At 45.0% G+C, this 24,898-nt stretch overlaps 1 protein-coding gene and 1 long non-coding RNA gene across 4 annotated transcripts in view; one reads left to right on the top strand and one right to left on the bottom strand.

Moving 5' to 3' along the window:
- Positions 1–435: 435 nt before the first annotated feature.
- On the bottom strand, positions 436–5,390 carry LOC127388923 (uncharacterized). Its single transcript, XR_007890482.1, has 2 exons — positions 5,335–5,390; positions 436–4,693 (listed from the first exon to the last, which is right to left on the bottom strand). It is a non-coding gene; the product is annotated as an uncharacterized LOC127388923 (long non-coding RNA).
- A 206-nt stretch (positions 5,391–5,596) lies between these two features.
- Positions 5,597–24,898, top strand: part of CTDSPL2 (CTD small phosphatase like 2) — a 38,561-nt gene continuing 19,259 nt past the window's right edge. The window contains exons 1-2 of one of the 3 annotated variants that reach the window (XM_051628892.1): positions 5,629–5,805; positions 23,880–24,206. The gene's annotated coding sequence lies outside the window, so the exon portion shown is untranslated. Of the gene's footprint in view, positions 5,806–22,961; positions 24,207–24,898 lie in introns of those variants that run through there. The other 2 variants (XM_051628890.1, XM_051628891.1) reach the window with 2 other exon arrangements.

Raw genomic sequence — 24,898 nt, 5'->3', positions numbered from 1 at the left:
TTACACCTCAGAGACATACATGAAATGTGAAGCTGGTAAAAATTCAGCTTGTTGAGGAGCAGGAAAAAAAACAACAAATCCCAAACCAACCAGAATTCCCTTAATGTTCTCTCTGCCACTGTTATTTTCCTCCCTCTCCTCTTCCTTGCTTGAACGTTCCTTCCTCTCTCTCCCTCCCAAAAAAGGGATGGACAGGAGACTGTATTTTCCTCTTAAGATTATTTGATTCAGTCTTCAAACCTAGTAAGTGTGAAATCAGAGGGGTGTTTATCTTCCTTTGTGGGCAAAACCTCAGCAGAGCCACGACTACAGAAATTCCAAGAACCTCTGTAACGAACGGAAGGAAAGCAATTAACAAGAAGCTGAGGACTTTCCTGCCAAGACTGAAGAATAATTTCAACCAGTATGAGAAATGCAGGCACCTACAACGAGCACTCAAAGAAATAACACAGTTTATTTTAGTTAGTCCCAACTGTCCAGAGCTGCAAGTTTTCAGTAAACAGGCTTTCCCAAAGCTTGCTCCAAGCCACACAGACCCCACAGAAGCTACGACTCAACTGATGAACCCATGTTAGTTTGAACATCAGGAAAATGAAACAAAGTTAGGGGCAGTATCTCACAAAAAAGGTAAAAATCAGCTCTTTATGAAACAAATTAAAAATAACCACACTTTTCAGAATTTTAATAACCACAAAAAGCATTCTGATTAAAATACTCTGAAGACTTAAGTGACAAGATGAAAACAGATACTGAACAGTTAATGGTGTGTTTTATTAAACATTATAATTTTACATTTCCATACAGACAAAATCATAACCAGGGAGAAATCCAAAGCCTGCAGAACAGCAGCTCCCTTGTAAGCTGGTATTTTGCAATAGAACAAGAAATGTTTCTGGTGAATCACAGCATGATCTGCCTGGAAAATACACTAGGTTGACTAGACTTCACATGCGTTTTCAGGCACTCCAGCTTCAGTTTAACATAACATATGCAGCAGACCCTCTGCATTAACAATTTTGGAAAACTCAAGTTAGAAAATGCTACATTACATCTTCTTCCCCTCCCATTCAATATGTGACCTGCCAGAGGCCAAACCAACACTGGAAGAGGAAGAGGTGCCAGATCTTGTCTGTCACTGTATGGCACATCCACTGCTCAGGTGCCTTTCTGCACACACAACAGTTTCCTGCCCACTCCAAACTCTGGGTGTCCAGGGTTTCCCTGGGGACACACACATGTGCTGTGTCCTGGTGGCACCTGCAGAACTCACCTCCACCAGTTCACTCCTCCCAAATGCCTAAGAGTTTACAGACTGCACATACCCCAACACGAACAAAGAGACTCCTTCAACTTCCATAGGCTAGAAGAAAAGCCCAAATTTTATTTGAACTCACGACATTTTATTGCCCTAAAACTGTGTTTCTCAGGCAGCAACAATGAAACCATGAGAACAAGCAGCCCATGATGAAGCCGGCTCAAAACACACCGTGCATTCCCAACACTGGCTGTATATCCCCAGAGCAGTGAATCAACAAAACCAATTACCAGCTGTCAAAATGTTCTTTTGTGTTCCCAAGGCAAAGAAACAGATGTAGGAGAGTGTATAAAAGATTTTCTTATATATAAATATAATTTATTATATATATATATGTAATACCACTTATTTTTTTAGCATATTGGAGAAAAAGACAGATCGAAAAACGCTATTTGACTTGACGCAAGGTCTGTGAGGTACCGAGTTCTTAGTGGAATCCACCTCACTGTCCAACACCAGCCTCTGAAAAAATTAAGTATTTGACAACCTTCTGCTTTATCTGTATTGTGGAGAATTTCAGCATGCCAGAAATCCAGCTGTCATTTGCAATCCTTATTCCAGGAAATACATGGAACTTAAAGTCAACACACTTGGGTATGTTAACTCCCTTTGCTAGGGAGAAAGACCAGAGTAATAAGATCAGAAATCTTTCTGCAGTAAATTAGACAGCCTGAGACTGGCTGCTCTGCACCACTGTGGAGAAACAGCACAGTGTTCTGCACTAGCCAGAGTTTTCCAGCTGACTCCAGGACCAAGGAGACTGTATTTCTCTAGTACAACACTGGTTTAAATAAAACAGAAGTAAAACCAGACAAACAAACAACTGGGGGTATAGTACCTATTCACTAGAAAGCAGTGGCATTTTCAAGCCAGTCAGAAGCAGGGTTATAATAATTACACAAGAACTTCATTCCAATGTAGAAACCATAATGGTCTAATTCCTCAACCTGTATCAAACTCTCCCCATGGGGCCACAACAGGATTGCTAGTATGGATACTCCACAGTTTGACTTCCTAAACCTGGACTTGATCACTTCTGGACGTGTATTTCTGTCCCCAGAGGATCAGCTCCCAACACTCTTCACTGATGCACTGTGCTGGATCAAACACACGTGAAGGTTCATGTGGATTTGTGCTCTCTTTGTTTCTGAGGGGGATGCAGCACCATCTGAATCCTGATTCCTGTCAGCTGAAGTGTCAGCAGCAAGAACAGCAAGTCTAGAGCTGTTCTGGACAGACAGATTGGCTCACAAATGTCTAGACATGAAGAAGCAGGCAGAGCCTGGGACCTGCTTCTCATTTCAGTCAAGTGCATGGTTCTGTTTACCTATTGAACAGAATTTATTCCCTTCTGATAAGGAAAAAAAACAACAATTACTGGAAATCGGTAATTTAAAAAATATAACCCAAACAGTAATTGCTTTGTTTATACAATTTTCTCATTCATGTCAGAGTTGTTTTCTTTTTGGCCAAATAAACTAGAGGGAACTGCTGTGCTCAGGGCACCAAGGGGTGTCTGCAAGGAGGATGCTGAAATACTAGCAAGAACTTAAAAGGAAGACACCTTCCCCTGCCCCAAAATTATCCAGGGAGTTAAGCCCTTTCTCCAAGCAAAGCCCACATGGCAGGGTTTAGGATTTTAGATGATGAAACAGAATTCTGAGGGATTATTTGATCCCTATATATGGGTCCTGACACATGAGAGAGGAACTCCAGCAATGCATGATTTTTTAGTCTTGCTGGGAAGTGATGAATGCAATAGGTGGATGTTAAACTCAAACCAGAGACTAAACACAGTCAACAAAAGAGTTGGAAAAAGAAACCATAAAATATGAAGAACGGCCTTCCAAACAGACATTCAGAGTCTAACATTTCAAGAACGTGCAACATTCTGGCAACTATCATTTTCTTTTCCTTCAGTTGCTCTGTAAAGCAAAGAAAACATGCACCTGGAATAGCTCAGTCTGATTGGGTGTCCCAAATCCACTCTCAGGCAAAAAACCCACCCCTGCCAGTGCAGGAGCCTGACATTCAGAGCTTCCAATGCTCCATGGGCACACAGGCAGGCACAGCATTCAGTGTGTTTACATTTTGCATGCAGGCAAAGCTCACAGGCTTCTGATGGTGTACATCACCATGTGGGAACAGGTTACAGCAGGTGGGCCTTTGAACCTTGGCCTTCCCAGCACTGTCCATTAGCAATTTGATTTCACACACTCCCACCTGAGCTGTGGCCCAGCTCACAACCCTGCTGGTCCCTCTCCCTGACACAGGTGACTCGGGGAGAGCACGAGACCACTGTGGAAGACACTCTTTAATATTCTGTAGCACAGAAAAGTACAGTTCTCATTCCCAGAAGGATCAGTTTGAACCCTGAGTCATATGCTTTAATCTCTTCTACATGTTTTTTTGGCTCTCGTCATAAAGGCACTGGACTGTTTTGGTGTTCACACAAGTATCTGCTTGCTTTGAACCTTGCTGAATGGCTTCCGCTGGCAGACAGTTTCGTTCTAATTGCATGGTCTGGAAAACTATTTCCACCTACCATTTTTCAAAACTCCCACTTTCTAAGGATCAGTGAATGCCCTTTTGGGCTTGTACTATGAGACATCACAAAGTTATCCTGCCATACTAGTTCCTCTTAATGGACTGACAAACAATCTTAATTAAGTTTTAACATGTCCAAGCTAACCTTTTTCACAGCTGATCATACAAAAAATATTCAACTACTATAGTTAACGAGTGTGTTTAGAAATACATTAATGCTCTAAAGGAAAAAGGCTACCTGTTCTGAAGGAGGACTACAGTTTCCACTGCCTTTTTATTACCTCTTTTCTTAGGAAACTATGGTAAAATTAGCTTTATGATGTCTTCTGCTAAGAAATGCTTGAGTCCTATGACAGAATTCTAAAACAAATCTGTTTCAGAGCAGCAGATGGGGTTCAGTTTAACAAGCTAATAAATATTAAGTGACTTGAGAGCTGGGATTTTTATAATCTGAACCAGGTTTAAAATTTAAGAAATGAGTCAACAGGTAATAGAAAAAAATAAACACAGGATACACCTGTGTGGGTTTCTGCCTACTGCTAAATTGGAGGATACAAGATACTTCTGCAAAAACATTCAATTTTCAGCAACAACCTGAGAAGTTATCCTAATGTCATAAGTTAACCTAAGAACTTAAAACTTCTATTTAAAAAGCTTGGTGGATAAAAGTGATGACCAGTGGCAAGAAAAGAGAGAAACAAAAGTTCAGCAGGATGCAAACTACAAATCTAACCTTGCTCTATCCTCTTACACTTTGCTGCATGAGACGGTCAAGCTGCTTCATTAAGTCACTCAAAAACTCCCGAGTGCGGCACCCTCACCCCTCCGCACCTACAAAAAAAAAAAAAAAAAAAGGAAAAGCGAAAGTGGAAATAAAACTTGACACTCGAGCCCACAGGCGTCTTACAACTGCGGCTGCAGCCACAAGCCCAGCACTGCCCTGTGCTTCGGCAGGCAAAGCTCCGCAAGCCGAGCCGCCCGGCGGGCCAGGCGGGAGGGCAGCGCCGGGCACTCCCAGCCCGGCTGCCCGAGGGACGCGCGGCCACCCGGGCAGGGGCGGCAGGGACCGGGGACAAACTCCTCCGCTCCGGGGGGACCCCCGGGGCGCGGCAACGGGGCCGCAGCCGCAGCCACACCCGCAGGCCCCGCCAACCCTCCCCGGGGAAGGCAGGAAAACGCTGCTGCCGCCCGGCATCCCGCCGGGAAACGCTCCCTCGCGGCAGCAGCCGCTTCCCCGGGCTGCGCCCGCCGCTCCCCGGGGCCGGCGGGGGGGGGGAGGCTGCGCCGGACACGGGCGGCCCGGCCGGGTGCCCGTCCCCCTGCCCCCCTGCCCCGCGGCCCCGCAGCGGCAGCAGCCCGGGGCCAGAGCCGCGCACCTCCGGATCAGGGCCGGGCCCGGCGGGTCCTCCCCCCGCCCCTCACGGCGCCTCGGGCCCCGCTCCCCGCCGGGCCCCCCAGCCCCCCCGCCTCACCTCGGGGCGCGCGGGCGGCTCGGCCCGGTGCCAGGAGCGCGAGGCGGCCCCGGCGCAGCCTCCCGGCCTCGGCGGCGGCTCCCGGCCCGGGGCCCAGGCGGCGGGGCCCTCTCCCGCAGCCGCGGCCGCGCCGCGCTCCGCCCGCCCGCCGGGCCCGCCGCCCCGGGGCGCCGCTCCCTCCGCCAGGCCCCGGCTTCCCAGCCTGCCCCGGCGCCGCCGTCCCCGGGCCCCCCTCCCCCGGCCGGGCTGCGCCTGCGCGGCGGCCCCTCTCCCCATCCGGGTCCCTCCGTGCGGTGTAGCAGGTCGGTAGGCGGGAAATGGCGACTGGCTGCTGAGCGGCTGCGGAGCGCGGAGCCCCCGCCGGCGCTGTAAACACAGCGGCGCCCGCCCGGCCCGGCCCGGCCCGGCCCGCCCGGCCGCCGGGGACCCGCACACCGGGGGGCCCGCCTCCCCGGCACCCCGCACCCGCAGGTAACTGACGCGACGGCTCAGCCAGCGCGGGGTCCCAGCCCGGGATCAGGTGGGAGAGCGAGGGGGTGGCCGCTCCGGAGTGCCCGGCGGGAGCCTCCCCTGCGGGCCTGCCCCGCGGCGGGCCCCTGCGCCCCGCGTCCCCGCCCGCCGCGCCCCGCCGCCCGCGGAGACACCCCGTCCCTCCCCGCTCACCTCCCCTCGCCGGCCCGCGGAGGCCGGCCAGCCCCGGCCGCGCCGGAGCGGGAGCGCAGCCCGCCCGGGCCAGCCCCCTGCCCCCGGGGGAGCGGGCGGCGCGGCTGTCACCCCCGCGCTGACACCCCCCGCCTCCCCCTCTAGGCCCAGGCCTGCTGAGCCTCCGCCGCCCCCCGTCCCGCCCGCCCCGTCCCGCGCCCCGGGCGCCGCGGGGGCTGCGCGGTGTGCGCCGGGGGCAGGCGGCGGGGGCGCGTCCCGGGCCGGGCCGGGCCGCTCCGGGGGCGTAGCTCGGCGGGCTGCATCCCAGCCCCGCTTCCACACGGGCGGGCCGTGCCCGGCTCTGGCTCCCGCGGAGCGCCGCGCAGGACGCGCCTGTTGCCGGCTGTTGTCGCCGGAGCGGCAGCGCTGGGCGCGCCTGTCACCGGCCCCGGGAGGGCGGGAGGGACGGCGGGGGCTGCCGCCCCGCGGGCTCCGGGCACCGGCGCCGCAGCTGCCCGGGCGGGGATCCCGGGCGGCGAGGGGCTGCGGCGGGGATGCCGGCGCGGCTGGGCGGAGGGGAGTCACCGCAACTTTGTCTGCTGTCACTTGTGGCGGCACGAGGCGGGGAAGCGGCCGGTAACGGGCAGGACCACCGCCATCTCGGCCCGTTAGTGGCACTCCCTGTCAGCAGCGGGAACGCGGCGCGGCTGGTAGCGTCCTGCATGCCGCATTGATTATCTGCTCGCTGCTCTGCTCGTAAAGAGTACTGTGCAAGCCTGTTGCTTAATTTTATGGTGCTGAGGAGCACATGAGAGGACAGGTCTTGCTGTCTCTTTGCGGCTGTTATGGTGAGCGCCAGCCCAGAGCTGCCCTGGGTGTTCCTTTCTCTGAGATGATGATTGTAGCATTTGTTCCTATCCCAAGCCTATTGTTCCTGGTAGGGGGTTTTCGTAGTCTTCCAGTTGCTTATGGAGCATTTTTTAAAGTAATTTCGAGATTATAATTACTGACTTTGCCTTCCTCGGTAAGTTTCTACTGTTACAATACAGTGGTCCATGAAGAGGATCTCCAAGTGTAACTATTACTCCGTGGCCCTGGGCGAGTCACAACCTCTTTTGCCATTTCTCCATGTGTAAAATGGGGATAATAATACCTCAGAGAGTTGTTACAAGAAGTAGTTAATGTTTGTAGAGGGTTTAAAAGACCTAAGTGTTATTAATTAAGCCCCATGACACATTAAGGTAAGCGTTAGCAAACCAGGTTTACACATGGATGAACTGAGGCAGGAAGAGATTATGATTTAGCTAGAGTAACATACTGGATCTGTGACAATAGCCGAAAACAAGTTGTAACTACTTCACGCTGTAGGCACAAGTGAACAGTTCTGTGTATCGGATATGCTTCCAAGATTATTTGCCCCTCCCTCCCCCCCTGGCCCCCCTTCCAATTTCAGGCTTTTCTACTTCAGGAGATTCTGCCTGTGTGAATTCCAGTTGACTGGATAGCTCCAAGGACACTTGTGGCTTGCCCACTTGAAAGTGTTTCAGCAGTTTTCATAACAAGATATATGTTCTAGGATGCAAGCCAAATCCCAACTTAAATTCCATAAAGCATTCTCCACTTTTCCCCTGAAAACATTGTGTGGAACTTAGTTAAGACTTGATCCCTTTCCCGTCAGTGGGGTATGCACTAAAGCTGACATTCCTGTTTCATCGGAGAAAGGTCTTTCATTAAAGAAAAAATTCTCTTGTCAGTCTGTCCCAGAGATTTAATGGCACAGTTAGGTCAAGATGTAAACATTCCACATATGCGGGAGCTGTACATGCATTGTCATAATTTAAAGCTAATTTTCCATCTTCAAACTTCTACCACAAGTGTTGATAACTTCCTTCCACGGTACTGAATCCCCAGGACATTGACATGACACTATTGCAGGTTGAAGAGCATTAAGCAGATACAATTTAAAAAAGTCTGCTGGATTCAAGAGGAAACAGTCTTCATCTTACCAAGTTTCTCCATGCTGTATTGGCTTTTATTTTCTTTGACCACTTCTAATGCTGCAGAGGTTGACAACAACAAAAATAGTGTTTGCAGAAGACTAAGAATCACATTTTCTCTTCCGACAGTTTTCTATGCAAGTATTTCATTCCCATGGAAGAATCTTTTTCATAGGTGTAAGTGGAGAGATAACTTGGACTACTTGCACATCTTTGTAAGAACCAATGCTGAAAGTCAAGCTGAAGTATTTCAGCAAGAGCTTCCTAGAAAAGCTTGAGCAAGGGAATTGGACAAGGTGACCTCCAGAGTTCCCTTCCACACTCAACCATTCTGTGGGGCCCTACAGGCAGGATGTGTCAAGTTGAACTGGAATTTGGCAGAATTTCAATATTAATGTGCATTTCTAGACATAGCTTGAGACTTCTTACCCTTTTGAAGGAGTAACTGGAAGTTCCAGGACGTCATCATGATCATGTCAAGATCACAGCTGAAGCCACTGTAATGGTATCACTCTGGAATTACCTTTCCCAGTTTATGGGTTTGGGGCTTTTCCCTATTCAAACCCTGTACAAGTTCGTCCCCATCCATGTGTTTTCAGGCTGATCTCCTTAGGGAGCCAGTTCCTATGTGTGGAAGTTTTTGGACTTTGATAGTATCAACATAGGACTATTAAGATGATCTCAGATTTAAGGGTTGTTGTCATCCCCCCTCTCACCCCCCAGTGACTGCATCCTTATTCCAAACATTCTCAGGAGTGTTCCTCTCCAACAAGTGCTTTTCTGATTCATCACTGTGAGTAGATCAGATATGATAGCTCTTACTCTTACTAGCCCAGAGAGTAAAGGACGAAGTCTGAATGAAATTCTTTCATTTGCTGGCATCTTACATGAGCACTGAAGTGTTGGCACCCATCTCTTGTAAATTTTAAATGGAAGATTATTTTTCATCTATTGTATATGAAAAGTTCATTGGATGTTTATACATCCCAGCTAAAATGCAAATATGCTCCGTGAGTGCATAGTTGATGAATCAAATTCATAATGGATCACAATTTTTAGAGGGCAGACTGTTTAAAGGGAGTCGAGCTGCTCTGATCCTGGAAGGGAGCAGCAAGCTCTCTGCAGGCTTGGTCAAAAAGAGCAGCTCTCTGCAGCAGGGTCTGGGCAGTGTCAGGCCCTTCAGACACGGGTTAATTTGCTGAAGTGCAGTGCTAGTTGCAGTGCAGTGTCTCTTCTGATTGCTTGGAGGAGAAACTCATACAACGAGATACTTGAAAAACAATATAACTTGTTGTGTGCACGTTGAGTTGCCTAGATGGCCATCAGTTAGTGTTTTAGAAAAATAAATACTTTGCATTCACAGGTGAAGATGTTTTCAATAGCACTTAAAAAAATTAAGTGTGAAATCATCCACATCTAAAGCAACCAGTTGCAGAGGTTGGATAGCAGCTTCCCAGTTGGCAGTCTGAACTTTTTCTAAATAGATTACTTCTCAGTCAGATCAGTTGCAGTAATTACTTTGATTAGAGTTCTCTTAGCTACAGAAAATAAGGAGGTCTTTCATCATACCTCATCATCTGAGGGAAGCACTTGTCAGGACAATCTGGTATAAGAAAATTAGTTATCAGCCTGGAGTGTTTCCACCTTTGCCAACACTGATGTGTGATCTGCCCTCCATCCTTTGTTGCCTCAGTTTCCCTCTCTGCTGGTTAGTGTTTCTGGTGATGCTGAGAACTGTGGACAAGCCAAGGGAAGGGAACATGCAGCCACTGGTGGACAGGATGAGCTCAGCAGCCACATTGATCTCTGCTGCGTTGTGACATACAAAATACGGCTCCCTGTGGGGAAAGTGTTATGAGAGTTCAGCCCATCAGTCAGATTTCTATGCATCTGGCTAAAAATAGCCCTGGAGCCAACATTTAGGAAGCTGCTTGTCTGTTGCATTAGATCTAATGAGGAGCCTCTGTCCACTAAGTGATGTGGGTGCCAGGGTTGCATGTAAAAGAGATGATGGAAATTGAAGTTACTCCTAACAGCCCCAACTCCTGTCGGAATTCTGAGTTTCTTCTAGCTGGGTGAGGAATCTAGTCAGAAGGCATAAAACACTTTTAGTTTTGAATTAATAATATTTATTGTAGCAGTGTAACTTTTAAGTGTAACATTACGATGAAGTTTGGCTAAAAGGAGCTGTTAAACTCCACAGCATCTGGAAAATAAGCTATGCGTAGTTAGTTAAAGTAGCACAGTGCTAAAAAATACATCCTGCTGTTCATTGCCAATATTCCAAGTGGAAGTAGGAGAAAAAAGATCTGAGACTCCAAAACATTTGGATTAGAATTTACCTATAAATAAATAACTTAATATGTGTAAACACACGCAGTGACAACACAGCAGGAATGCCATTATCTGCAGAGTGAGGCTAGGAAGGTGATTCTGTGGGGCATATTAGCATCCTTGAAGCCTCATATGAAAGAGAAGGAATGTGTCCTTACTTAGGCTCCATGTAGGAATGGCTAATTTCAATTTATAAATTAGTAAATAAACTCAGATCAAATCAGAGCAATTGTTTGAAGAAATTTAGCTTTAGTGGCACTGGTTCAGTCTAAATCATAACTCAGTTTACTTCAGGCTACTCTAAAACATGATTGCTTTGGTTCACCCTGTATTTTAGGAGGTGCTAATTAGAGGAAGGTCGGTAATTCAATCTAAGGATTAGCCTATACCACAAGGACTTTACTGGCACAGCAATGCCAGCCTAGTTAGCAGTGAAACCCCTGCACAAAGGCTTCCTTTTGCCAGCAGAAGATGCATTTGCACTCGTGAGAAGGCTTGTTACCTGAGCAGTATTTGACTAGGAAAAAACAGTACTTCCCCTGCCTTTCACATTTCTAACAGGTAGTATTGTACTGGTAAAGCTTCTGGTTCAGACACAGTGTAATACAGATTTCTGTATTCTGGATAGAGCTTCGGGGCTTCTCAGTATCTCCTGCTTGGTGTAGAGGGGCTGAAGGGAGTGGAGCAGTGTCTCATGCAGGTGTATTTATTTCTTACCCCCTGCCCTGGGATTTAGCCTCATCCGTTGCAGTTTTCTCTGGGCTGGCTTGTTGCAGTTTACATCTCCTAGCCAGTGATTTTGGAGTGTTCACTCTCTCAGGAAGGAGGGGGCTGCAAGGTAACAGCAAGGTTCTCTGGTCTCCTTTTTCCTCATTTTCCAATACCCTTTTCATATGAGACAACACCACCTGAGTTGCTTCTCTTTGCTCCTTTTTGCAGGATCTTCTCTCATTTTGCTATCCTAGGGGAGCTCATTTAGGTGCAGCAGGCTTCCTTTTAAATGAAATCATGCCTTTGGGCTGTCGTGTGATGCCTGATCACCTGATTCAAATCCATCACCTGGGAGGGAGATAAATCCTATAGGTGAGGGCTGGGTTCATTGTCTCTTGAAAATGTGGCTAAGGGTGACACAGGCTGGTTCTGCAGTTGTGTGTCTGTGAGCATGCCTGAGAAACAGGCAGAAGAATGTCTGTCAGAAGTTAAGAAATAAATTACAAGAGTGAGAGAAAGCCAGTTATTAGTAGGTTACAGTTATGCTGTTCCTGTGTTTGCCAAAGAAGCAGAGTATGAATTGAAGTTTTGAGGTTTGTTTTCAGAGGAGGAAAAGAGTATAGGAGAAATAAAGGAGAATAATAGCAGAAATATCTTCAATAACATTAAAGGTGCTTATGGGCTTTGTGTATACTAGATTCAAATACACTCTATTTGATTGAATTACCTAGCTCAGTTTATTTGACACCTTAAACTCTTGTGAAGACCAAGCAGTTGTAATTAAATCAATTTAAATATGCTTGGAAGACTTGTTTATTTTGCTTATTGAGACAGAACTGATTAATATCAAAGAAGAAAGTTGGTGTAATCTTGATACTTTTATGTTCTTGAAAATGTAGATTTGGAAGAAACTTTTGAGGACTTGAATATAGGTAAAGCGATATTCTTAAACAACTGTGTTTTCTGGATTTAGAGCTTCTTAGTTTTGTGTTGCTTAAGGACTAGAAAGCTTGCTAGCATTCCTAAGAGAAACGAAGAGCTCAGTTGGAAAAATGGGCTGTATGGATAGTTTCAGGTGAAGAGGCACCACACTTAATTGTTATGCTTAATTACCCTGTTGGACCTACTTGAAGATAATTCTCTTTTGGTAGGAGATTGGTTTGCTATATACCTGGAAAATGTTTGATAATGTTCAATCTCAAAGATTAATAGTTAATATAAAAATGTCCTGAGTCAATTAACATAATAGGGTTCCAAACCATAAAGTAGTTTAAAATTAGAAAATAAGCATTTGTCATCAGTGGTCCATGCATTCAACATTAAAAAGTTCTTTAAAGAAGATTGTTCTTTGCTCTTTCTCCTCCTGATGTATTTTCTGTTCTCTTAGTTGAGGGGCTGCAAGCTTAGAGGAGTATATGTAGCTGTTGCTGGGAATGGGAAAGGCTCGGTACCTGCATGTGCAGATAGCTGATATTTTGTCAGATTACTGGGATAAAGGGTGTTTGTTTGTTTAAGGGTTTTATTTTAAAAATAAAATAACCGTGCTGATAAATCCAGTACTGTTATATCAGCTTAGTCAGCATGTTGTCAGTCTGCATCTACATGGTCAAATGGTGTGGTGCAACGGGAGCAGACCTGCAGAATGAGTCTTCTGGTGCTGAGGACTTGATGCCCGTGTTGTCTGTGTTTCTGGGGGTACATGGGATGATGGGATGTGTTGCAAAGCTTTTACTAGGTCCAAACTTAAAAAAAAAAAAAAAAGGGTGCAGATTTCTGTGGAACATTATTGTGCCTTATGAGAAGGCAGAAGATGTGTCACTTCCCAAGTTTCTGTTTGTGTTAAGCTTCTTGCAAAGGGAGTGAGAAGCACAGGGCAGTTGACGGAAGAAGGGACAAATCTGATGTGAAAAGGCTATAAAGGAGAGTTAAGAGCTTTCAGTCAAGCATCAGGGTAGAAGCAAATCACACAAAATCTGTACAGAGCTTTCTGAACATCTGAACAGATGCTTTTTCACCTGTTACTTATAGCTTAGCTCAGCTCCTTTCCCTGTGGCTATATGGATGCTCCTCATCTGCTTCTGCACAAAGTCTGCGGAATTGACTCAGTTTGCAATAGATGGTTGTGTAAACTACTCTGACTGGACTTTATTTATCCTGTGTTCAACGAGAGTTAAAAAAACTATGTTCTATTTTATAACATATGATACTGAAAGGATGAGGAGATAATTATTTTTTTCCCCCAGCTAGCATGCAGGTTTTTAAATACTACTCTGTAGGGGTTTTGATCCATTGTAGAGCTCAGGGACAAGAGATGATAACCAGTTATATGAATGGTGTGTTTAGCATTATCTTCCATTCCTGAGTTCTTTTATTGTCATATTGTGTCACAAATGAGGATTCTTCTTAATGAGGTAATCATGAGGGCAAACTTAACTAATCCAGTGAGTTAGATATTGTTTCTCAAACAGCAGAATTGATAAGGACTGTTTTCCCACAGACTCGTGTTCTTTTGTGCCTTCCAGCCCTCTCATCTCCTCTAATACCTCCAGACTATCCCCAGTATTTCAAGTATCCCCACCTCCAGTCAGAGTACCTCCTGTTTGTTCTCCCTCCTGGTGACTGAAGTGCCTGTGCTGGCTTTGCTTGCTGGCTGGGCTGGCAGCAGAAGGCAGGGCTGCTCCTTCACTGCTCTGGCTCTGCTGAGCTGACTTTTTTTTCCTGAGATGGGCTGGGAAAGGAGTCAAGGTGAAATGTGTCTGTGTGTCACTGGAGTGGGTGTAGGGTAAGGGCTGGGCTGTTGCTTCTTTTGTTTACTGGGGATGCTACCTGCATAGCTTTTGCTTCTCAGAAAACTTGTAGAAACTTAGTATGTTTGAAATTTCTCTCACTCTGTGAAATTGGGTTGATACTGGTCAGTGGGGAGGACTGACAGACATGGAGTTATGGACAATGCAGTCATATGAGCCTTATTTTCTCTAGAAACCAGTCTGTAAAAGAAATCAACTGTAATAGGAAAAGCTTATCAATGTTTATGCTAAAGAATACAGCCCTTCACAGAGTACAATAAGCAAATGAAACCCATGACATAAAAATATTGTTGCTTTACAAATTTGTGACCGGATGGTCTTTGTTAAAATAACAAAGGAAAATTTTGAACCCAAATAGTTTCAGTGATCACAAAAAACCCAGCCTCATGGGTGATACTGGAGCAGCTGAGGCTGTGGTTCCACAGCAGCTTAGAGGAGTCTCTTGGCTGCTACAATCCAGACCAGTCAGTGCAATGGGCCAGGATATGCTCCCTGGCCTTGAGAGCAAGCAGGGTGACACAGGTTGCATCCTCCCAGCAAAGCTCTCTTTCTCCAAAACAGTGACCTCCTCTGCCCTGCCTGTAGGGAAGAGCCCTCTCCCATGCATTGCTTTGAGCTGTTCTGAGCTCCATCCAGGAGAATGCTGTGCCATTGGTACCACCCATGCCTGTGCCAGAGAGCATGCTGACAGAAAAAGGGTTGTGTGAAGTTGTGTGGTTACACGTGGATGACCTTGGTACGGTGCTTTAACCCCGTGCCCTGGGCTTGCTGGTTTACTACTGTAGTTGTCCTTTCCCCTGCCAGGAGTTGTATGTTTTTATTCCACCCCTTGTTCCTGTGATTCTATGTTGAAACGTTTCAGTTTACTAAGCTGGCCTAAAAGTATGTGTAAGTGGAGGGTGAGCTGAGTGCCAGAGCTGCCTCAGGGGGCAAGGGAGTGAGGGCGTTGGGCTGGATTGGGCTGTCACGGAGCCCCAGCCTGTCAGAGCAGCAAACTTATGCAGGTGAGAGTGAGTGGTGCTGGGGAAGGGGAGGGTGGAACTCCCTGGGCCAGTTGCTCCACATAAACACTTCTTGCAGCTACATGCAGAAAGGCAGCAAAGGCAGAGTTGAGGGGAAGAATGGATAGATCTGTAAATGGACTTGGCCGGTGGAGAAACGTCATTGAACTGTAGCCTGCCTTTTCTTTCCCTCTCTTCTTAAGCCCTCCCCTTGGTCATAATGCACAATGAAAAAAAGTACCTTCTGAGCTGGAAGGGATGTAGGGGAAGGAGGTATGGGAACTTGAAAGCCTTCCTTCTATTTTCAGTAGAAGGTTTATAAGTATCAAGAATACTCTTCATGATTTTATTTCTTTAGCTTTTCTAGTGAATAGTATTGTGTGCTCTGTCATATATATCAAAGGCACAAAGGTGACAACCAGCTTTCTTCTAAGTATTTGTTTGGTATTTAAGTTAACTTGCACTACATAGGGTATTTAGGTTAAACTAGGTCTCCTCAGTGTCTGGAAAATTTTCCCAAATTATAACATAACTGCTTTGTAGTGTGACAAATTAAGCACGGTCAAGACGACTTCCATTGCCTTGGAATGGGGCCTGGCCTTTTCTTACTCTGTGGACCACTTCCTGATGGCTTTGTTCCATTTCATTGGGGAATGATTGGAAGAATAATCCAACAACCATGTAAGCTCACAGGTGATGTCAGCACTTTTGTTCTTGTGAATTCCTCTGTTTTAAAATAAATATTTAGAGAGATGTGTTTGAGTGTGGAGGTCTGTGGACTGCAGCCCCCTCTGTTCCCTGCAGCCCCCTCTGTTCCCTTCAGGTTGACCAGGGCAGTGTGACCCCAAGCCCCACAGTGCAGATGCACAGCCCCCCTGCCAGGGTTTGCATGGGTTTTCTTAAGAATGTAAACCTGTATGGTGTGACACCAGTAATCCCAGTGTTAATAGTTCTGTGCCTCCTACCTTTGTGTCAAACAGAAATTTTCCAATGTAAGGCACTAGACAAACAGTCTTCTCACTCAGCAGAGCAATTCCCTGCTTGTTTACAGAGCTGTATCTGCTACTGAACAGCCATAAAGTTATTACTTCATTACATCTCACACATTTTAAAGTAGCAGAGATCTGTTAGACCAAACCCGTGCAATTAGCTTGTGAAATAAGTAAGTGAAATTCAGAGTAGAATCAAAGAAGAATGGAAACTTTATAGTATGTTAGCAGATCAGTTGTGGCTTACAAAACTTTTGGTTTAGTTGCTAACTTGTGCTTATTATCCTTTTTATTATTGGAATATTGACTAAAAACTTCCTGTAACTTTCCACTTAATAGCCAACGAGGTTTGTTTTTTCTTCTGGATTTTTTATCCATAATAAAATAGGAAGAAAAAAAAAATAGGAGAAGAAAATAAAAAGTGTAAAGCAGCCTTGCAATGGGATCACAGATGTCCCTGAAACCCGTTTTGGTTAAGGTTTTGAAAAGGAATGAGATCCAAGTTCATAATGTCTCAATATTGTTTTTAAGGTTACATGTAAAAACATGGAATCACTCTCAAATTAGTAAAGTTGTTAAAACTTCAGGATTTGTTTTTGTATCAGTTTTAACTTAGGTACATGTACAAATTAGTAAATGAATCACAGAGACTGAAATCTGTAACAGAGAAGTTTTCCTTGAAAGAAATAAGCCAGAAGGGGCCATAATAAAAGACAGGTTTAAATCAGCATGTATATGTAATGGAAAATGTTTAGTTTAAAATTTAAAAGTGACTGATAAAAAATTCTTGACTGTGATAGCATTTTCCCCATTTTTAACAGCAGAGTTGGTTGATCTTATTTTTAAATCAGAAAAGCCAGGTGAGAGAAGAGCATAATGGCAACCCCTTGCAAGGTGGAGAGCACAGTTTAAACTATTTGTAAAGGTTTTGAAGCTTTTTAGTGCACCAAGGAAAAACGTTTTCCAGGGCAATAAGAATCATATTATCATTTAAAGAGTTTTTATCGTACAATAAAAATAGTCTGCTATTTTTAAGGCCAAAGGAGCAGCTGAAAACCTTATCTGGCCTTTTAAAAGACAGTGACCTGACAAAGTCCTGTGCAATATGTGATTGTGGTTCTGATCCCATGGGAAGATTAAGCTGAAATAGAGCAAGATTAGGTTTTCTGGTGAAGTTAAGCAAGATGCAGCTCTCTGGGCTGTGTAGACCTTGCAAAAATTACTAGCTTTTCATAACACATGTGGGAGATACTCCATGGCTTCCACAGTCCAACACATACTTACTTGGGCTTATTAATCTTTGGGTTGATTTTGTTTCTGTTTTGTTTTTGTTTGTTTTTTGTTTGTTTTAATTAAAAAGGCAACTGATATGAATGAGCTGAACAATTTAAAAAAGTAACTCATTAGGATTTCTTTGTGGTCAGACAACATCCTGGAAGATCTGTTCAGGAAGTGTTTAGCAACCTGTCTATACCAGGGCTTGTAACAAGAGGGAGATGACTTCCAAAAATAGGCTCCCTGTGTGTTTGGCAGCATGGATTGAATGTCCAGGGAGCCTCATATGTCTAAAGACAGCTGGTCTGTTCCAGAACCTCAACAGGAACAGTGCTGGTTCTAGTGGAATTTGTTGCCACTTGTCTACAACTCAAGCACTGCAAACTTTTACTCCAAAACATCTCAGCTGTTGGTGAGCTCTGCAATATCTGAAGATGACTAATTTAAAATTCTTGTCTTGGCAACATTAGAGATTGTAAATAGTATCTTTCTGTGTCAGCAGATTTTGGTCTTCTGTTCTCAGATTAACTCTTCTATGATTAACCCAGCTCTCCATTTTTCTCTGTTGGTTAGTAGCCTGACCCAAACTGAAGAGACTGAATTAACTACCAGTGTGTACCCTCAGTTGCAAAGAGAAAAAGTGTCTTGGCCAGGAGAGATTAGACTCTCAGTTCCAAATGCATATAATATAATCAAAACAAAGCCTCGCTAGCAGAGCAGTGGCGAAACAGTGGTGCCTAGAAGTATGATTGCTAGACCAGAAAAATGAAGTAACAGAAATTCTCTTTTCTGTTAAGGCCAATTACAAAAAGCTGCCTTCATTCTCTGGCAAAGTCTTTTAAAGACTTCCTTTTAGGGGAGATGCTTAAGCTTTGGGAATGTAGAACTGTATGTGAGCCCAGGGCAGATGTGCTGAGGATCGTGGGTCAAAGATGGAAACTGAGGCCCAGAGCTTCAAGCGTGACTTTATTTCAGATTGAAATGACTTACTGACTTGAAAGACAGGGAGAAGGACAGAAGCTTGCAATGAAGCAAGGAGAATGTAGAGGTGCAATTTGCATTGGGTCTTCGATAGTTAGAATTGTTTTGATGGGGCTTGTGGTTTCTTCATACATTTATCCAGATTTCATAGCCTTAGTACATATCATGTGTTTGGCTGGCTTTATCCATCATTGTCCTTTTATTTTGCTTTTACCTACACTATACTAGCACTACTTCCAGACTTCATTGAATCATGGATTCCTAGTTAATAGTTGTCTCTCTAGGAGGCAGTTTTAGAAACACACACTCAAAGATTTGAGAAGAGTGACAAGTAATACAGTATGTTGCAAAATATGAAATAACATCAGCTGGAATAATGTGAAATTGCAGTAATTTTCTAAGGAAGGAAAGTAAGTTGCTTAAAGAAAGGCCAAGGGTCTTTGAGGGGAGGAAAGTCTCAACATCTCTGAACTAACAAAAAGCGTTTCCTTGAAGTTTGTAAAGTGCTTGATCACCTGTCTGAGTGAAAGACTTAATCTATAAGTAATTTTCCTGGCCTTTGCTGTGAGTCCAGACAGGTATATCATTATACTGGGGCTATAATTTGTCCCATATTTCTCTCTCCTCATCGAGTACAGGCTTATCAACTTTTTGCCCATTTCCCAGGGAGATTCAGGCTTCTTTGCACACTGGGGTAAGGTCTTATGTTTCACTAGTTCCATGTGAATGGACCTCAGCCATCTCAGTGAACATGTCTTCTCGTTGGGGTGTTTCTTCATATTTGAAATCTGGGTCATGTCACCGTAGTGAAATGTGATATTTCTGACAAAGTATGACTTGTATTATTTGTTTACAAGAACCTGAAGAAAATACTTGTTCTTGGTTCCTCTTTCCATGGGTCTGCCCACCATGATCCAGCTTGTCTGGCCAGAAATATTTGAACGAGAACAGCACAGTTTCTCAGCAGTGAGGTCTGCATTAGCTGAGCTGGTTGATAGTGGGATACAGAACCTGCCTCTGGCCTCTACAAGTTCAAACCCAGGCATCAGTTGTCACAGCTGTTAAATTTGGTGACACTTCACAGCTTTGTGTGTGTTGGCCGTGGATCGGTCTCTATCTGCAGCACAAACAGCACAGCACACATTGACACTCTTGCTCAAAATCTAAACTAAAGTGAAACATTTACTGCCTTTTTGGCTTTGTTTAAAAATTGTTTCAAGAAATGCTGTGGAGGTAACACAGGAGGAATATTGTTGTGGTTGTTAAAATCAGATATGTTCCACCACATTTTTCAGTGTGCTTTGTTTTGCAGTGTGAACTTTTCACAGTCCCTCACCATCAGCTCCATGATGGCAAGGCTCCTGTTGGGCATGGTTACCTGAGAGAGGGGAGCATTTTTTGCCTGGCTTCTGTCCTTTGGAAGGGAGGTGTACTGTGGCAGCAGGAAGAGATGTTGTTTCAATATAGGCTGTGTCCACAATAGGAGGTTAATATCATCTGTAGCAGCAGAAGCTGTGTTGTGTAAAAAAATATTGAGGTTCCTAAGATAGCTGACACAAGCTTCATCCGTTCCCCTTCTCTTATTGTCTCATCTCCCAGGAAGAGCTTGTGGTCTTCCCGATGTCGTGGATGCTCCAGCTCCACACATCCCTTTCTGTGGTGTTGGGGAGCACCTTGTTCTGTGAGAGGGTTTGTAGTGGCTGTCTGGTCTGCCTGGGAAGGGCATGGGCACTGCATTTGAATGCAAGAGGAATGGATAGGGTAGAAAAAATAAATAACAATAGTAATAATAAATAAATTTGCCTAATGTGTTCCTGTTGCTCACCAAGTTACACACCTGAAGGGTGTTCAGTTGTCTTAATCCTCTAACTCTTCTGGTGTTCAGGCTTGGAATCCATCCTTTTCGGTGGTGGCAATTCAGTGTTATCACTGAGTGCCAAATGGAAGGTGGAAATTGTTCAACACTAACTTTAAATTTTCCTGTCAGTTCTCTCTGTCTGTTGTTCATCACTATACATCTTTTACCATCCTAAACTTTTTCCTATATCAAAAAGCCTTATATGGGCCTCACCTAATTCTTCTTTTAATAGTTTTGGAAAAAAATAGATAAAATGGTAGTACCATATGTGGTGGGAAAGTAAATCATTCCTAACTGAAAATTCCATGGAGGTGTGCTCTTGAATATGAGTCATGCCCAGGAATTTCTTCCCTGTAGGTACATTGTACCTGGGCCTGAGCAGGCTGGTGGGGCTGGCAACTCCATGTGTGGGGACTGGGAACACCAGGAATTTATTGCAGCTGTAGCTCATTCAGCTTCTACTTTTTAATAGCTCCTTTCTTATTTTCCTGTCTCACAAATCACGTAATGAGAATTCCATTCAGTCCCTCTTTGCTGTGTTTTGTAGAATGAAGTTTTTACTTTTTTTTTTTTCCCCTCTGGTTTGTTTACCCCACTTTCTGGGTTTATTGTAAGTGTAGAAGGCATTCAAGAAAGAAGGGACCTTCCAGAGTCTAAAGCTGGCCACATTTGCAGTGCAGAAACATGCCTGAGTCTCGGGATGTGCAGAGTATTTGCTGCTAGTGCATGGAGCTGGCTTGGGGTCGGGGGTGTTGCAGTCGTGCGGAATTACAGCATTGCTCAGAGGGAGGGCTTGGAGCGGCGAGCTCCTGACAGAGAAGCTGCTGGAAAGGGAATTAAAGTGCAAACATGGCTTAGGACTGTGCTCCCACAGGTGGGAGTTTGGCCATCGCACGCCTCCCTGGCACAGCCGCGGGCCGGGCCGAACCGAGCCAGGGGAGATCTGGGTTTCACAGCCCTTGGGTTGGGCTCCTGGCCTGATGGCACGCGGGGTGAAACCCGAATCCTGCCTGTTTGAGGAAGGAAGTTCATGTACATGTTTAGACTCGGTTATTTTGGCTGCCAGCGTGTGTTAAGTATTGTAGTCTGGTTTGTGCTTGTTTCGAGAAAGAAGCACAAATATAATTCAAATAAAACCTGCTCGCTGCCAGCTGCAGACACACTAGGAAAGCAAACTTCTGTCATTGAGAGGATTGTAGGTAACTGTTGCTAAGTCCATTAGAGATATTTATAACCCCAGGCTGGATACCCAGGATGTGAAATGAGCCAAAGAACTCTCTAGCAATAATGTTCAGATAAGTTGAATAGTTCCTTGCTGGATAAATACATACTCACCACTTACAAACATTACATTGCTTCATCTTTTGTCTGCCTGATATTTGTTTTGGTTGTAGAAAAATCAGGCAAGTTGTAGTACAGCAAATTTTAAGTAATATTTTCATTCTCAACTTGGAGTTTCACTAGCATCAATCTTCTTTCAGTGTCTTACAATTTTGTCTAATTATTTTTTACACACACTTGTTTTTAGTCTAGTCTTGTTTAATTCTTACCCAGGAAATGGTAGTCTTACCAGAATATTTTAGGAGACTGCTGTTTTATAAAGTCACATTGCAGAATGTTTTACAGTTTTTCAAACTGTGTAAGTAGCATTCTAGAGAATGTGGTTTACATCTTTGAATATATTAAATCCCATTATATTTTAGTAATTACTTAATTCCTAATTCCTCATAGTAAATGGTTATCCATTGTCAATCAAAAACTTGAGTTAGTTCAGTATAACTCTCTTCCTGCATTTCAGAGATTTTTTGAACTAAGAAGACGAGAATTAAGAATCTCACTTGTGTAGATGTTCATATACTCAACATAAATAGTTTAGGGAGTCCTGACTATTTCAGGTCTGTAATGACCCTTTGCAGAGAGTTCATAGCACAGGTGATTGAAAATTAGTTTCAGTAGTTGGGTTCACTTGAGACCGTGGCTGTGAGCGGCACAAAAGCATTGTGATGCTAGAAGAGGCTTAAGAATAGCAATGCTCAGGCCTCAGCGTTGGTGTTTAGACTCGAGTATCCTCTTCTTGTGCTTTGCAGAGGGGCCAGGATGAAGAAGGAGTTTGCTTTTGGATTGGGTTAGGGATCAGTTAAGCAATCTGGACATCCAGGGCAAGAAGGAGGATCCAGTTAACTATAGACCAGTCAGCATCACCTCCATCCCTGGAAAGGTGATGAAGCAACTTGTTCTTGGCACTATCTCTAGGCATATCAAAGGATGAGGGGGTCATTAAGAGCAGACAACATGATTTTAGCAAGGGTCAGTCATGTTTGACCAACCTTACAGCCTTCTATGAGGAAGTAACTAGGTGTATAGATAACGGTAGTGTGGTAGATGTGGTTTATCTTGATTTCAGTCAAGCATTTGACACTGTCTCCCACAGCGTCCTCATAGATAAACTGAGGAAGTGTGGTCTTGATGATCAGGTAGTGAGGTGGATCATGAACTGGTTGAAAGGAAGAAGTCAGAGAGTTGTGTTCAATGGGACAGAACCTAGTTGGAGGTCTGTGACTAGTGAAGTCCCTCAGGGGTTGGTACTGGGACCGACTATTCAATATTTTCACCATGAGAAAAAGCTTCTTTCCTGTGAAGTGACAGAGCCCTAGAACAGGCTGCCCAGAGAGGCTGTGGAATCTTCTTTGCTGGAGACATTCCAAACCCGCCTGGACACGTTCCTGTGTGATGTGCTCTGGGTGATCCTGCTCTGGCAGGGGGGTTGGACTGGATGATCTTTCCAGGTCCCTTCCAACCCCTAAGATTCTGTGATTCTGTGTGATTCTGTGACACACTGGATTGATGGGCCAAGGCCAGTTGTATGAGGTTGTATGCAGCATCTTGGCTTATATCAGCACTGGTGTGGCCAACAGGACCAGGGCAGAGATCACCCCCTGTGCTGGGCACTGGTGAGGCCACACCTGGAATTCTGGGGTCAGTTTTGGGACCTTCACAACAAGAAGGACATGGAGGGCCTGGAGCTTGTCCAGAGAAAGGCAGTGGAGCTGAGGAAGGGGCTGGAACACAAGTCTGCCCAGGAGCAGCTGAGGGAGCTGGGGGAGTCCAGCCTGGAGACAAAGAGGCTGAGGGGAGACCTGCTGGCTCTGCAACTGCCTGAAGGGAGGTTGGAACCAGGAGGCGCCAATCTCTTCTCCCAAGGAACAAGTGACAGGACAAGGGGAAATGTCCTGAAGTTGCTCAGGGGAGGTTTAGAATGGATATTGGGAACAATTTCTTCCCCAAAGCATTGTCAGGCCCTGGCACAGGCTGCCCAGGGCAGTGGTGGAGTCCCCATCCCTGGAAGGATTTCCAAGCCGTGCAGATGTGGTGCTGAGGGATGTGGGTTAGTGTTGGCCTTGGCAGTGCTGGGTTAATGGTTGAACTCAATGTTGTTAAGGGTGTTTTCCAAGCTAAATTATTTCGTTATGATGTCACAGAGATAAGAGAATTCTTGGAATGCAGTTGGTGGGACTGACTGCTTTTGCGCTGGGAATGGAGCCTCTGGTGACACCCGCCTTCCCTCCATCCACCTCTGGCTCCCTGTCCTAGTCAGCTTCCAAGGTATGCTGTGTATTCTTCTCCTGCACCTGCTCTGTTGCGTTACTTGGATGCCCATTGATTTAAACTGGCATAAAAATGAAGTAATTGTTCCCCTGTTAGCCCAGCGAGCTGGCCCGGGCTTGGAGGGGGAGGCAGACTCTGAAATGAGTGTGGGAAAGAAAGGAGGAGGGAGCAGGAGCAAGCCACGAGGTTCCCTGATGTCATCCTACCATATCTTAAAGTACTGTTGAGAAGTTTGCTCTGATGATTACAAATTCTTGTACCTTTTTTCCAGTATCTTTCTGATTTTATTCCCCTTTTACCACTTCTCCTCAACTTCTCAGCATAAATATGTTTCCTATACCCAGGAGACCTTTGCAGGTACAGGCTGCCTCGTTGCACTGTTCCTGTGCCTGGCTTCCAGGGCTTTCTGGCAGGAAGGACTGCAAACATAAATTCAACCTGTGGAATACAAAGAAGGACCAGTTACTCCTCCTGGATGGCACAGGGCTGGGTGACTGGCGTGTTGGAGATCTGGAGGAGCCCGTCATGCCGTGGCTTTTGGGACCCATTTGAAACCAGTTGAAGCTGGGATGGCTGAAGTGTTGATGGCTCTGCTGTCTGCTCTCCTGCTCTGCTCACTTCTCTATCTTGGAGATTGCTGCCTGTGATCTGGGTCTCCTTGCCATAGACAGGTTGGAGAATTTCAGAGAGTTATAATTCAACCAAATTAATGCCTAAATAGGTTGATAATACTGCTAATAAAATTCCCTTTCCAAAGCATAGAAGGACTAGAGCTCCTTGGAGAGTTTTAAGAATATTTTCAACAATGCAAAACAGTGTTGTTTTTCTCTAACTTCATTCCAACAAATTACTAACTATTTAACTTGAAACACTGGTACATTTAAACTATTTGCTTTAAAATTATGTCTCTCAGGCCGTTTTCTCTCTCAGGCTGTATTTCCTGCTAGGGTTGTGAATTAGTTCATCTCTCACATACAAGAGCACTGAGAAACTTTATATGTAATTGTTCTTTTTTAGTAAGTCATACCTAGTGACAGGCATATTTATTTTACATCTTTCTATTGTTATTTTTGTCTTTTTCTAGTGGCAAGGAGTAGGAACAGAATATTGGATTAAAATCTTTGGGGACTTTTTGTAATTATTTCTCTGCTTTATTTTTTCCACGTGCAGTAGGTTCCTTTAAATGAAATGCAAATTCTACTGCAAATATTAATAACAAAAGGATACTCTGGCCTCAGAGTTTCAATGCTTCCGTTACTAGAGGGCGCAAGATTATAAGGAACCGGTTTTTATACACGTAGGCTGTGGTTTCTGGTGTCTTTCCTTCAATCTCCCATGTCAGTCCCCTTTTGCTGTAGTTATT

This window comes from Apus apus, chromosome 10, assembly GCF_020740795.1.
Source record: "Apus apus isolate bApuApu2 chromosome 10, bApuApu2.pri.cur, whole genome shotgun sequence".
NCBI lineage: Eukaryota > Metazoa > Chordata > Aves > Apodiformes > Apodidae > Apus > Apus apus.
The sequence above is the reverse complement of the archived record's forward strand: the minus strand, read 5'-3'. Positions and strand labels throughout refer to the sequence as shown.